At 36.1% G+C, this 15,998-nt stretch overlaps 1 long non-coding RNA gene across 1 annotated transcript; it reads left to right on the top strand.

Moving 5' to 3' along the window:
- LOC109847155 lies at positions 6,118-6,500 on the top strand. Its single transcript, XR_002248608.1, has 3 exons — positions 6,118-6,157; positions 6,234-6,350; positions 6,469-6,500. It is a non-coding gene; the product is annotated as an uncharacterized LOC109847155 (long non-coding RNA).

Here is a 15,998-nt window from a genome sequence, read left to right as displayed (position 1 = left end):
AGCCCCCCCTCCCGACCCCCACCCTCCCGAGCCCCCCCGGCGTGTCCGTTGTTGAATCAGTTTAAAAGGTATGATTTTTCTACTGAGCTTTAGAAATTTCAATTTTATTAATATTTATTGTTGAATTTGGTTTAAAACCCTAATTATGATAAATTCTGAAAACCCTAACTCAACTACATGTTAATTCATTTGATCAACACTAGTAATCATTATTGAGTTTTAAACACTTACAAGTTTATACTCATTTAAGTTTCATTCGTGCTATAAGTATGTGTGATTATTTAAGTTTGTGATGTGAAAATATGTGAAACAATTTTTAAAAAAAAATAGAGTGATATATAACACATTATAAATTTTTATAATGTGTTATAATCCAATTTAGGTGAATAAAAAAATAACGTTATCCCTAGACTTCCATCCAATAATTACATCCAATTATTTGGACTTATAATATATGATATACGACTCAGATTTGGGTAGGAGACGAAGTTTTCTCCCAAAAATGAGCGTTTATTTTATATTATAGGAATAAAAAATTGGTACTAAAATTCGTAATTATTGGATCTGTCCTTCTCGGACGGGTTAGGAATATAGTAGTGCATACATCCAACTTTGTATACTTTGTATATTTTCATTCTTGAAAGTTTTGGCAGCACCTATTCGTTGTTCTCCGTGTACAATAAGCGTATGTTGTTCTGCGTTTCGGGCTATTGCTGATACGCATAATAACATCCGCACAGTGTACAGGGAGAACAGCGGGTAGGTGCTGCCGAAATTTTCAAGAAATGAAAATATACAAAGTATATGAAGTTGGATGTAAGCACTACTATATTCTTAATGGATAAAAGCCTTCCTATGACAGCCGCAAGATTAGTATAATTAGTTTCTACGTATGTTTTATATATATTTTATGTAGATAAATATTCATATTGTTAAATGATATATGAACGTATGTTTGATGTGTGTTGAATGTATAAGAGTAATGGATGTATTAGTAGTTGTGAGACTAATCGTATTTAATATTTATATATAATTTACAGATGAGGATAATTCCTGACAAGTCATGGATAGATATCCCTAGGCATCGTAGATTTCACGACACACGATACAAGGAGGGATGTGAAGCCTTCATGCGTTATGCGGAAATGAATCCGAGAAATTTAAGAAGCGGTGCTATGTACTGTCCTTGTTGTAAGTGTAGGAATTTGAAGCTGCTGAATAGAAATGATATACGGATTCACCTAATAAAATCAGGTTTTGATGAGAAATATAAATACTGGAACTGGCATGGGGAGGGTATCACTGAAGATGAGGATCCAAATATGCATGTTGGTACGTCCGGTGGCCAACGAATAGATGACACAGAAACATTGTTGAATGATATTTTTCCTCGACCTACAGAATATGATGTTGATGATAATGTCGAGGATGATATTGGAGACAAAAGTGAAGATGATAACGAAGTTGAAGCCGAAGAGGTAGGAGGTGTCGCGAGTGTCGAAAATATTGATGATATGCATTCCTCCGCAGAAATAAAGCGAATAATGGAGCTACTAGAAGATAGTGAAAAGGACTTATATGAGGGATGTACCGAGTACTCCAGATTTTCATTTATGCTGAAACTCCTTCATATTAAGACACTTAGCGGTATGTCAGATAATTATTTTGAAATGCTTCTTGATTTGCTTCGGACTGTAATCCCTGGAGGAGAGAATAGCATACCCCAAACAACTTATCAAGCTGAGAAGATTGTCTCTGCTCTGGGTCTTGATTATAATAAGATTGATGCATGTCCGAATGATTGTATTTTGTACCACAAAGCCAATAAAGACCTTCAAGAGTGTCCGACATGTGGAGTTTCTAGGTGGAAACAGCGCACAAATTCTTCAACAAGGATTACAACGGAGACAGGGATAACACAGAAGAAAATTCCAGTCAAAGTGCTTCGACATTTTCCATTGGCTCCTAGATTGCGAAGATTATACATGAACAAGGAAACGGCAAAGAATATGAGGTGGCATAAGGATGATCGAGTAGACGATGGTAAATTGAGACATCCTGCTGATGCTTTAGCTTGGAAGCATGTTGATAAAATTTATCCTCGTTTTGCCGAAGATTGCAGAAATGTAAGACTGGGTCTATCAAGCGACGGATTCAATCCATTTGGGGTAATGAGCTCTGGCTGGTCTACGTGGCCAGTTGTATTAATGCCATATAATTTACCTCCATTGCTTTGTATGAAACAGCCGTTTATGATACTTTCATTACTGATACCCGGTAAGCATGCTCCGGGAAATGATATTGATGTCTACTTAGAGCCTCTAATTGATGAGCTAAAACAATTATGGTCTGAGGGTATTTTAGCATATGATGCCCATTTAAAAGAGTCGTTTAGATTACGTGCTATTCTACTATGGACGATTAATGATTTTCCAGCTTATGCTAATCTGTCAGGGTACTCTACGAAGGGCAAGTGTGCTTGTCCTGTATGTGGTCCAGAATTTGAAGCTATTCAATTACCACATAGCCGAAAGAGTTGTTATTGGTTTAATCGAAGGTGGTTGCCCTTGAGTCATAAGTACAGAAAATTATCAGCTAAGTTTGATGGTACAGTTGAGAAAAGAATGAAGCCGCGTCAACTGACAGGTACTGAGATCGTTCAATTACTTGAGGGGTTTCCAAAAGTTGTGTTTGGGAAAAAACGCTATTCTAAATTTAACACGCTCGGAGTAAGAGATTACTTAAAGTTAAAAAAGCCATTGAAGCGTAAGCGAAAGGTCCGTAAAATGCAAGTTGAGGACGAAGCCCAAACATTACCTAGAGGATGGACTAAATTTAGTATCTTCTTTCAGCTACCTTACTGGCAGAATCTAAAAATCCGACACAACTTAGATGTTATGCATATTGAGAAAAATATATGTGATAACATAGTATCAACTCTCTTACAAGATGCAAACAAGTCGAAGGATGATCTACGGGCGCGCCAAGATCTAACTACTTTGAATATCCAAAATGATTTGCAAGCTCAAGACTTTGGCCTTAAAAAATTAAAGTTGCCTCCGTCTCGTGTTACAATGTCAAATGAGCAGATGCAACGAGTTTGTGAAATTCTCAAATCGGTAAAGTCGCCGGATGGTTACTCTGCTAACATTTCAAATAATGTCCAGGTGCAAGAGAGAAAACTCTTAGGTCTGAAGACACATGATTATCACGTTCTTCTCCATCAATTGCTCCCTGTTGCAATCCGTAACAATATGGATAAAGAAGCGTCGAAGATTATTATTGAGTATTGTGGATTTTTCAGAAAATTATGCTCTAAAGTCATAGATGTAGATGACTTTAAGAAACTTGAAGCCGATGTCCGAGTTACTCTATGCAATATGGAAGTAATATTCCCTCCTTCATTTTTTACAATTATGGTCCATCTTACCCAGCATCTTGCAAGAGAGGCTAGAATCGCCGGTCCTGTTACTTATCGTTGGATGTATCCGATTGAAAGATAATTTATGATTTTTCTTATATTTATTAATTGTATACGCGTTTTTAAAATTACCATGCTAATAATTAACTTTTATGATTATACGATACTTGGGCTGCATGAAAAACAATGCTCGCAATCGAGCTCGTCCAGAGGGCTCGATAGCTGAAGGATACGTGGCTAACGAATGCTTTGTGTTTGCATCATGTTACATGCGTAAGAAGAAAACCACATCTCAAGCACCTCAAAAGGAGAGGAAGCGTGAAAAATACCCGAGATCTCTCTTAGATCAAATTCATGCTTATGTGTTGGAAAACCTTGATATGTTCGAAGACTATCGAAGGTAACAAATAAAATCTGTAATATAGATAAGAAATATTCATTTTGCATATAGTTTATCAATACAAACTTATATATTGTTTATATAGGCGACATCTGGAGAAGCTTAAGAATGAAACAACTGGTAGGAATGCAGCGCATAATATTCAGAAAAGACATAAGAAAGAATTTTCTGATTGCTTAAGATTTGATGTAAGTGTTTTACAATTAATTATTGAACATTCATAATATAACATCGCCTAAATATTCTCAAATTGTTTGTCTTAGGTTGAAAAATCACGTCTTGATGATACTACATTACCAGATGAAATTATTATCCATGCACACCGTCCCTATCACGAAGTGAGACGTTATAATGAGCATTTGGTGAATGGATATAAATTTCGAACGTTAGAGACCGATGATAGGAGGGTAACTCAGAACAGTGGGGTCATGGGCTTGTTTGCTCAAGAATGTTTTTCAAGTATAAGAGATCAGAATCCAATTCTAGCTGACATATTATATTATGGCCAATTAGAAGATATCGTTGAGGTAATTTACGGGTTTGGTAAACCAAAACAATGTACTTACACGATGTTCAAAGTTCGGTGGTGTCCTGCAAAAAAACAAAAGGATCATTATGGATTTAGACTAGTCAATCTTCACCGAGAAGTATATACGGATGAGAAATTCATTTTTGCAGAACAAGCTGATCAGTGCTTCTATGTGAAAGATCCGAATGTCATGTCTGATTGGGTGGTTTTGTACAAGGAGCCAAGATCTGTTGTTCTTCCTAATAACAATGAAAAAAATATTGAAGAAAGTGAAGATAATTATAGTGAACCAATCGGTTCATCTGATGATGTTTGGCAAGAATTCTCTTACGCACAGAATGTGGCGCTGGATGTAGGTATGAACTATATATGTTACACCACATTATCGATTTTTATCTTATCATAATAAAAACAATAATGCATTTCATAACAACATATCTCATGAGCATGTATACAATTTTTTCTTAACGATTGTCTTTATTATATTTGCAGATGGAGGCTCTTTGACCAGCCGGCTGATCGATCATGGAGTATCACGCCAGGTAGTGGTGCTGATGATCCACTACCTTCTCCAGATGCAGGTATAAAAATTAATTAATACTTTAATATATTTTATAAATTTTTAGTTATCTAGCTCATAGTGTTCATTTGTTGCAGATGCGGGATATTCATCACCCGGCGGTTCTGATGCAGCACCAGAACAATCCCCCAACACAGGTATTAAATATTTAATAATTGATAGTGGTCAATTAAAATTTAATATTATTGATTCTTCTTTCTTATGTAGGTGCTACTTGGACCCCGACATATCCATCATATACATTCCATACTGATTTACGGCCAAAGACCCAGGACTTTCTCAGTTTACCTTTACCTCCGGACTCTCATAAGTCCAAGGCTGATTCAAGGAAGTACCACCCACATGCTGCGAGAAGGTATCAGGAAATGCTTCCTACGTTGGAGACTAGGAAAGCTGATGCACTCGCAGCAAAAGAAAGAGAGATAGCGAATGGTAAATTATATAAATACTTTTAATTTTCACATTTGTATATTATATGATATATTATCATGTTGTTATTATTGTAGGTGCTAAGAAGGATCGCATAGAGGGATGACGTGGTGGAGGTAAGCCTGATTCTAAACAACCGCCAAGAGGAATAAGGGCCATTATTAGGTGGAATAGTTCTAATTTACCCGTTGGTCCTTGGTCGACCCGATTGAATGCATATATTGGGGTTCTCGTGCGTAGAGCAACCATTATCAACCCTTATTTTCATTTTCGAGAATTATCGTGGACCGCATACGAGGCGATATGGACTGCCCTTATGGTAAGTGCATATTGTTTTAGATTTTCATTTATTAATAATTAGTAATTGATATTAAATTATCCTTACTAAATGTGTATGTAAATCTACAGGACTGCTTCTGCCTTGAGGACTTTGAGGGGGCTTGGAATTATGTGTTTAATGTCAAGGTTGAAGCAGTCCTCAAACAATGGAGGCATGAGATCAAACATGAAACCTATGACAGGTATGAGGAGGACTGGCAGAGGTTTTTAAACCTCGATGACCGAGTTGACGAGATTCATTTCACGGCTCTCCTCATGTATTGGGACAGCGATGCCGCCAAGGTTAGTTTCATGAAATTTAGTTTATAATTTTAAGATATTATTTCATTTTATATTTACAGAATTTTTTTAAAGAATAAATCCACGAAGGGGTCAGAAAATAGAAGAAAGAAGCTGCATGACCATCACTTGGGCTCACACTCCTACGCCAATCTGGAGGATGTTTATTGTCAAGATACGGTATATGTCATTTAAAGATTTAAAAGATCTTAATGTTTAGTATGATTATGAAATCTCATAATTTATAATATGACAGGGGAAATCATTAATGCCGATACACTTGAGGGCCAGAGCGGCATATGGTACTTTTCGTGAACAATATAGGGGTGATGAGAGGAATCGGGATAAGATCACGGCAAATCTCGAGTTAGTGGTGAGACTTATACATATCTTGAGTAGTATTATTAATTCTATTTTGTTAACATTACGAGGAAACGAGAACACAAATAATATGGTCATTATCTTGAATTAACTATAAATATGTGATTTAGGAGGGATTTGAGACTGCATCCAAGGAGGCTGCATCTGTGTACATTTCGCAGGAGGAGGAACAAACCGAGCCAGACCCTCACATGCTTTCTGCAGAGGAGAACATCAATCTCACACAGAACCTGATGGGTCATAATAGGTAAGGATGGTGAAAAATCGAATCAATTTGAATACTACATACTATTTATATTTGTTTACCATTATTGAATTTGAGAGCAAAGTTTAATATTTATTTCTCCCTAATAATAGGAGAGGAAGATATCCTCTGCATGGTGTCGGAGCTTCACCCGGTATAAGCATTAGATCGTCCACAGCATCCTCTACATCATCTACATCGCATAGAGCAGCCACAAGCAGTTTCCAGGCTATGCCATTTGTCGCACGTATCTCTGCCTTCTTGATAGACAAAATTGACCCGGAGCTACATATTCAGGTGACTAATGAGATGACTAGAGTTGCGCTGACGGTGAACTCGATGGACGATCTCATGGGGTATGTTATACAATATTTAGGCGGTGCTATTCCTTATAGCGCGTATGGTGGTGTCATACGGATCATTAACTCGATTGGCGATAATTCCGGTGCTAAACAGAGTAGTGCTCAGGTACCTTATTTTTTCTTATATTTATAAATTTATTTTTATCTAATATGTTATCAAACACCACATAATGATTATTCACTTAAACATTCAGAGTGGAGATATTGGAGGGAGCAGCACCCGTTCTCGTAATCAGGATAGAGATACCCCCGCCGACGACGATGGATGAGGTTTTTTTATTTTTAATGCAATAAACAGTTTTATTTATTATAACACTACATTTATTCATGTCGTGTATTATCTTAGTCATGTGCATTGTTAGTATATATGTTGTTGGATGTGTTTTAGACGGAACTGATTGATGTATATTTTGAAGTGGATGGTTGCATTTGTACAATGTGTTGGATTTGGTTATATAGATGTTTTTGAATGGAATCGTTATGAATTTTGATTATGATTGGATGGTTGAATGTGGCGTGTACAGTATTTTCTGGATGTATTCAAATATTAATGTAATTGTACAGGGAAATATAAATTTTAATTAAATTTTTTCCCTAAAAAAAGGCAATCTATTTTTTTAAGACTAATTCCAGATCTGGATCTATATTATAAAAACATTGGTGAGCTTTTTACTAACTGAAAAATATAGATCTTGCAGCTTAGAATGTAAAGCATCTATTTTTTTACACAAAAATATGTTTTAGGCTCAAAAATCCAAAATAAAAACTCATAGAAACTACACAAACAGTGGGTGAGGGCTGGGCGAGATGTTACTCACCTCTGGTATGCTGACCAACTCCTGAATCCGAGAGAGAAAGATCTCCTATGCTACCCCACGTCAAATCCCGCTGAAATCCTCCGATAAACCCCCCAAAAATCGTCAAAAACGAACTAGGGTTTTGAGGGGAGAGAGAGGCTAGAGATTTTATATAAGCGGTCAAACCCGAAACAAAACCAACCCAACCCGCATATAAAAGAAAAGCTAGAAATCAGCCCGTCAGTCGACTCATAGGTCGACTCATGAGTCGACTCATAAGTCGACTGAGCAGACATTTATTTTCAGATCCGTGCATGTTTTGTTATTCAGCCAAAACCAATGCACGAAATCTATGAAACCACACTTATATATGTCTAGAAACTTGCTACCAAGTATATCCATGACCTCAAATCATTTACCACACATAGAACTATTTATCACTAATAGTTCACATATACTTCTAATAAAATACGGGGTTTCACAGACCTCAAGCATACAAAAATGGTATGCTAAAATACAACTATTACCTAATGAAAGTAGTGGGGAGACAAAATTCCTAATGCACCATATTGCACCACTGGTTAAGCTTTAAAATTAGAAGCAGAGGAGATGAAAACAATTCAAAAGACAAATGTTATTAACTAGTATAACACATATTTGAGATTATCATCTCCAAACCATCGCCAATTTGTTGTTCATGTATGGACCTTCAATGCCAACAAGCATGAAGGAGTCATGAAAAGTGATGAATTTAGAAAAGTAATTGGAGATGTGGATTCCTTTAAAAGAGGTTAAGAATTTCACTCTAGCCTCTATTGAAATGCACCATTCATGGATTGCTAATCGCTTGAAGCCCTTCAAATCATGAGAACTCATTAGGTTTTTATTCACAAATTTAGAACTTTAAGGTTGTTTGTGGAAAATTTTTTCTCAATGGAATTATTTTGACATGCTAAATTTTTCTATCAATATCTTAAAATTTGTTTAACTCAAGTGTTACTATTAGATCTCTTTTGGAATCTTTTTGCTGATATTTTACATTTAAAAAGAAAGGGTAATGAATCCTTGTAGAAATGGAAGCTTGTACACATAGATTCATATAAATAAAAGGTGGCATTATTTAAGAGGCATCTTCCCTCAATTGATTTGTTTCTTTTCTTAAACAAATGAATTTAATAATGTAAAAAGGTTTTATAATGGAGTTATTTAGTTAGATTGACTAACATATTAGTTTAGAAAATTTTTCCTATTTCTTCCTTTTGACATCATTTATTTAGAGTTTATATTTTTTATACGTTCCTTTTATGTTGGAGATACCTACTCTTATAATGCTCGTGTGGAAGGGGAAAGAGAGATTGAAGTCGTCACATAAACTTTATTGTTTTCACAAGAGTGATTGCATGGATCCTAATCAAGGTCTTTGTCTTGGTGCCCTTGTAAGTAGTGCCCCATGTACTAACTTATCTTTCTATTTACTCTGTAATATGGAATTTGGCTAACAAATATTATTATTATTTTTAGTGCAGGGACTTGACACTGGAAGAAGACTATGCATCGTTGGCTTTTGCCGGTCCATTGAAATGCCAGGTTATGTTGTTGAAGACATTGTACTAGAACATGGAGGAGAGGTAACTTGAGAAGCACATTATAATGCAGAGTTGTGTTTGAAACTGGTATTCTTGTTCTTGCTTTTTGTCGTATTGTATAAAATTATGCAGAGCATACATGCATCAATTCATTTCTTGTCATTATAAAGAGGAATGAAACTGTCAAATATAAAATTGTACTTTTATTTATATTTCTACTGAAAAGGTTTGGAGACGAATTAAAGGATCTTTTTACATACTAATATTAATAATTTGATATCCCATTTACGAGAAAATATTCATTTATAAATAAAGGTAGTAAACTGTTTTGATTTATATTCTCCTATACATTGAAAAATAAAAATCTAAAAATTCTTGAACACAAATTAATAAATCAATCTTACATATCAAAATATAACTAAGTCTTACTATATAATTATCCTTTTAATAGTGATATAAGATTTGCAAAAAAGTGGTGCTCCTTTTGGGTCTTCACTAGGCTATCATATGATTGTTTAAACATCTATATAAACTCCAAATTAGCTTTAAAAGATTCAATGAATAAATTAGAGTGAAATGCTAAACTAAATTATCATATTTAGCGAAATCTAAAAATATATACCACGTGCATTGCTCGTGCAATTCACCTAGTAATTACTAAATGTAGAGCAATAAGGAAGAGGCTAGAGATTTTCCATAAATTTTCTTAACTTAATATCTAAATGATCACACTTAATTAGACACAGCCCTTCACTAAACACAAACATTTTTTACAAACACAACTCTTCAAACATAACCTTTCACCAACATGTATCAACCTTCACATAGTAAATCACTTAACCAATAGAAATAACCGTTCTCATAATAAATAAGGTTTAATTATTTTTACCACGCTCACATAAACTTGATTCTCCACTAGTAGTCACTCAAAGTAATCTTCGAAACATTTGAAATGTTTGAGTTCAAGCGTTTAGTAAATGTATCCGCAACTCGTTCCTTAGTCTTCTTATGCACTCTCGTATAAAATGAAACCTTTTGTATCAATATGTTTTTGATCATGGAAACACCAGGTTTTTGACAACCTGCATTGCTGACTTACTGATGTATATCTCTGCCGCTTCTTTTTGTGCTGCTCCAATCTCCTTCAACAAGTTTCAGAACCAAATTGCACGACAAACACCTGATGTAGGTGTTGCATATTCTGTTTCGCAAGAAGAAAGCCTGGCCATCAGTTATTTCTTGAAGACCATGTAAATGTAGTTTTTCTAGCTAAAATAGAATACTAATCCAGTCGTGCTCTTTTGATCATCCAAATCTCCTACCCAATCAATATCGCTATATCCAACAATTTTCATACCTCCAATTGATGAATAGAGTCACCTATATCCAATGGTTCCTTTCACCTACAAAAGAATTCACTTTGCAGCTATCAAGTGAGACAGCTTCGGTTCCCCTTGTAAGATAGAGAAGACTTCCAACAAGACCCTTGTAGAGTTGACAGAATTTTCTTTACTATTTTTCTTTAATTTTAGGCCTCCTTCCACTAGTGTGTCGACTAGATCACAATCCTTCATCTCAGTTTTTTTTAATATCTCCTTCGCATAGCTTGTTTGTGTGATGAAGATACCATCATTATTTTGCTTCATTGTTATGCCTAGAAAATATGCCATAAATACGATGGTGTTGGATTAAATCTTATTATGAGCATATATGTTACATTAGTATATAATGCTATCCTTAAGCTTATCCCGCTTGAAGTGATCAATAAATTTGAGTCAATGAATATTTAAATAAATCATGAGCTAAATGTGCGGATACCAGGTTGTAATTATAATTTGATGAGGGGCCAAATTATAAAAGTACAATAACTATAAATAAGGGGTTATGGTCCCTAATTTAGGATTACATTCTCTAATTCTCTTCAGCCCCATCTAGAGAGAAATTCGGCTAGAGAGACCCTCAAGATTAGAAGATCTAAAACCTTAATTCAGATCTGTGCAATGGATTTAGGTGTATCTTCCGCGCTTATTGTTGTTTTTAATCTCTTTGAATTAATCATGGTTTTATGAATTAGATCTAAGATTAGATCTAACAAATGTAGGTCCTTTCGATCTCTCGAGTCATTAATTTCTTGAAATCTTCAATCATCCTGGTGGTATTGCCTGTGAATACTAAATCATCAATATAAAGACATAAAAATAAGACATCACCCTTCTAGTTAGTTTTCATATATAGTGATGGTTCACAAGGACATTTGACATAACCACTTTGAGTGAAATAGGCATCACTGACTTTAGACTATATATAGAGTCTTTTTCAATTGATAGACGTTATCTCCCTTGCCTGTCTTCTTATATCGCACCTGTTGCTTGATATAAAACTCTTTATCAAGGTATCCATTCTAAAGTAGGCTTTTTGTCCATTTGAGAAATCTGCCATCTTCTTTGGGCTACAAATGAAATGAGAAGACGAACAATCTCAAGAAGTGCTACTGGTCATCGTAATCAACTAATATCCTTTTGCGCAAGTCATGCTTTGCATTTCTCCTCTCTTCATAGGAAGTTGGATCTTCTTCTATACAAACAGTGCAAAATGCACTGGATTACCTTCTCCGCCTTCATCTGTAAAGTAGGAAAGATTTGTCACATAATCTTCCATCCATTCTGATTGCCTTGTTATTCGTTTTGAATTTGTTGGAGCAAGCGCAGTTGGTGATGTAGATACCTCCCTAGTGATTGGTGAATTAGAAATGCCTTCAATTTGAGATTGATAATTGGAACTACATGACTCTCTTTGTTTAGTTGCTGCTGCTTCTTCTGCATCCGTTAGTTTAAGTGCTACATGGTTGTCTCCATCCAATATGTAGCTTATATTTTGGTAAAGACTTTTTCTTTAATATACTTCTAACCATGTTAACAATGGTTTGATTCTTCCTGTAAGGCCCCGCCCCGGAATCCCAGAGTCGGTACGCTATTAGATCTGATGGACTGGTCTCACAAACCACCACATATCTTTTTAGTACGTTTTGTCCTCACTCACGCGCTCCCTGGAAAACTTTCCAGAGGGTCACCCATCCTAGAATTTCTTCAGGCCAAGCACGCTTAACTTTGGAGTTTCTAAGAGTTGGGTTCCCGAAAAGAAGATGCATCTTGGTGGTATGAGTATTCCGATCAAATCTACCAATACTAATCACATCACCCTCTCAAGCGTTGGGTTATTACAAACTCCCCCACTTAAACTCGCAACGTCCTCGTTGCGCCAAATCATATCATCCAAGATCGTACCATCCGTGTGAGATTCTAGAGGTGGCTCCTACGGCTTCAAGAGGTGGCTCCCTCCCTCTCGACGTAGCACTTTGTGCCGTATAGCACTTAGCTCTCACAATTCCGGTTGGCTTTGCTTTGATACAATTTGTAACGCCCCGCCCCGGAATCCCGGAGTCGGTACACTATTAGATCTGATGGACTGGCCTCACAAACCAGCACATGTCTTTTCAGCACGTTTTGTCCTTACTCACGCGCTCCCTGGAAAACTTCCCAGGGGGTCACCCATCCTAGAATTTCTCCAGGGTAAACACGCTTAACTTTGGAGTTTCTAAGAGTTAGATTCCCGAAAAAAAGATGCATCTTGATGGTATGAGTATTCCAATCAAAACTATCAATACTAATCACATCACCCTCTCAATGGTGAGGTATTACACTTCCTTTCTGCTATACCTTTTTGTTGAGGTGTGTATGCAGTAATCGACTAATGTTTAATGCCCTTGTAGATATTTAATGCACTAAACATCTTAGAATTAAATTCTCCACCACGATTTGTCATCAAAATTTTGATATAATATTCACTTTCCTTCTCCACTAGAGATTTAAATATTTGAAAACTTAAAAGCTTTAGCTTTTTCTTCAAGAAAATAAATCCATGGATTGCAACTATAATCTTCAATAAAAGTAGCAAAATGACTTTGCTTACCAAAAGATCGAGGACTAATTGGGCCACATATATTTGGATCCATGACCTCCAATAGATCTATTGCGGTTCTAGATTTTCCTCCTTTAGGAAAAGGATCAAGATGTTTTTTTACTAGGGAGACATCCTTCACAAACTTCAATAGGACAATCAATTAGAGGAAGACCAGTGACCATCTTATTTTGATGAAGTAGTTTGTGCGCAGTGGAAATATCGGCAGCACTTTTGGTGCTGGACAAGAGAGTAGATCTCAATTAAATCCCTGTTTCACAAATGAAACAAAAACCGAAAGCAAAATATCTCAACAAAGTGAGATATCAGTTCTTCCTCTCATCAGTTCTAGGACTGACCTATCGAGGGAACCTAAACTCTCTATTATAAATCACAGCACAAACAATCAATTTTAACATGGTTCGGCAAGTTGTCTATGTCCACGGGGCAATGAAGGGGGAGATATACTATTAGAGAAAGAGAATACAAATGGGTTTACAATCACACAAATTAAACCCTCAAACTAACTCTCAAATCTCTCACAAAACAGCCAAAAGAGCCTCACAAATTAAACCCTCAAACTAACTCTCAAATCTCTCACAAAACAGCCAAAAGAGCCTCTGTTTTTCCTGTTGCACGCAGCCCAAGAAAACCCCTACGATTTTTCTTTTCCTCTACCTGCACCCCGCTCTTGCACGCCGCTTTTTCACCCTCTGCTCACGAACCCTCTTTTGCACACTGGTTTAAAACCCTAGGCACGAGTACTTATAGGAGAGAGCGGAATTGCGTGAGCCGTACCCGCATGCTGCTAATGCATCTCCTGTCCATGGTGGCCCCCACGTTCAAAAAAAACTATTCACGTGAAATTTCCTTACTCGTTCAAAAAAACTGAACGTGGGACGCTGGTGTGGCTCTTATGCCCACGTTCACAATTCTCCACCTCGGCAAAGTGTTCCCAAAACTGAGCCGACACCAACCAAACCAAATGTCTCATTTGTTGCGTCCAATGCGAAGTGAAACAATTCATGATAACGGACTTAATCCACAACAAGTCGAGAACCCAAATGAGAATGCGAACAAACTCCAAACGTCGGTATCAACCCATCAAATCGGCTGCATCATAAAGTCTGCCTACATATCCTCTTGCCCAAGGAATCAAACCTCACGTAGTTCACCCAAATGACCGCGAACAACCTCAATCCAATAAAAGAGTTTGCAACTCTCCTCCAATATCATCAATTCTGTGGCTGATAGCATCTCCAATGGCCTCAAAGTGTAACAAATCAAACACCTCCACTTGAGGTGAACTAATGGCTATATCCAACTGCGAACTATGTTTACCAGTTGCACTCGAATCCAAAAATAACTCATCATCTGCATCCAAATCCAAATGATCTCCAAGCTGTGTTACCTCAGCTAGAATCCCAATCAATACAGAATGATCTGGAGTATGTGGAGTATAATGACCGTGACTTTTGATATTAGTTAAAATATTTTTTTTAGTATTTTAAAATATTTAATTATGATTTTTAAAAGAGTATTTATATTTTTCTCGAATTTCTATAATTTTCTATGATTTAAAGGCTATGTTTTATATTTATTTAAATGATTTAAATATTTATAAATTTATTTAGTGTAGTAAATTTTTTTAGAATGTATCTGTTGCTTATCAATATTGTTACGTATCATTTTGAATAATATGTGGTATTATTATTATTATTATTATTATTACGTATATTTTCGTATAATACATTGTATTATTAATTACGTATTATTTGTATAATTTATTGTATTATTTCTACCGTTGCGTATTATCTATCGTATTAATATAACTAGTACATTTTACTATGTACAAAATTATCCCATAATTATTTGATTTTAAATGTAAGTATATATATTTTTATTATTAATTATTCTCGTTTAATTATACAATATGTGTATATTTCGACTATTCCGTATCAACTGTTGTATTAGTACAACATGTATATTTTTATTTGTAGATAATTATTTCATAATTAGTTTAATTTTAAATACCTACAATTATTTATTTTATTTGTTTTCGTTTTAAACCCTAACTCTATACCCTATATATATACATATATATTTAGTTTTATTTTTTTCTTCCTCTCTTGTTCATAAACAGCACCGCCATCATTATGCCTCTCTCTCCTTCTTCCTCTCTCTCGTCCACGAGACCCAAAACCCCAGCCATCACCTGCTAGCCCCACCCTCGGCAAGCACCACTCTTGGTCACCACCACGCCCTCTAACTTAGCTCACCGTAGCACCTCTGTAGGTAATAAAAATTACCTTTAATCCCTATCAGAGAAGTTCAGAAAAAGACTGCTAAAACCTCACCCGAAATAGCTAAAAAAGGGAAAACGCTGGTAGCCGACCTTCTTCAAACAACTCCTCGTCACCCATGCTAAAACCGCGGCCAGATCCACGTCTCCTGCCACCCGTCAACCCCGCAGCCTCCTCCAGCCATCTGACCTGCCACCGCACTGCTCGCCGTGACCTTCCGTCACCTCCCTGATCAGATCTGTCGTAGATCTGAGGTTCGACTGTTAAACGTGCCTTTAGAAAATTCAACATTCACCTACCCTGCTGCCTAATATTCTCTGTTCCACCTACCAACTTTGTATTTTTTATTAATATTTTGAGCCTATATAAGGGGGTGTAGGGAGAGGGTTTA

The sequence above is a fragment of the Asparagus officinalis genome, chromosome 7 (assembly GCF_001876935.1).
Source record: "Asparagus officinalis chromosome 7, Aspof.V1, whole genome shotgun sequence".
NCBI lineage: Eukaryota > Viridiplantae > Streptophyta > Magnoliopsida > Asparagales > Asparagaceae > Asparagus > Asparagus officinalis.
Note: the sequence above shows the minus strand (reverse complement) of the source record. Positions and strands in the feature narration are given on the sequence as shown.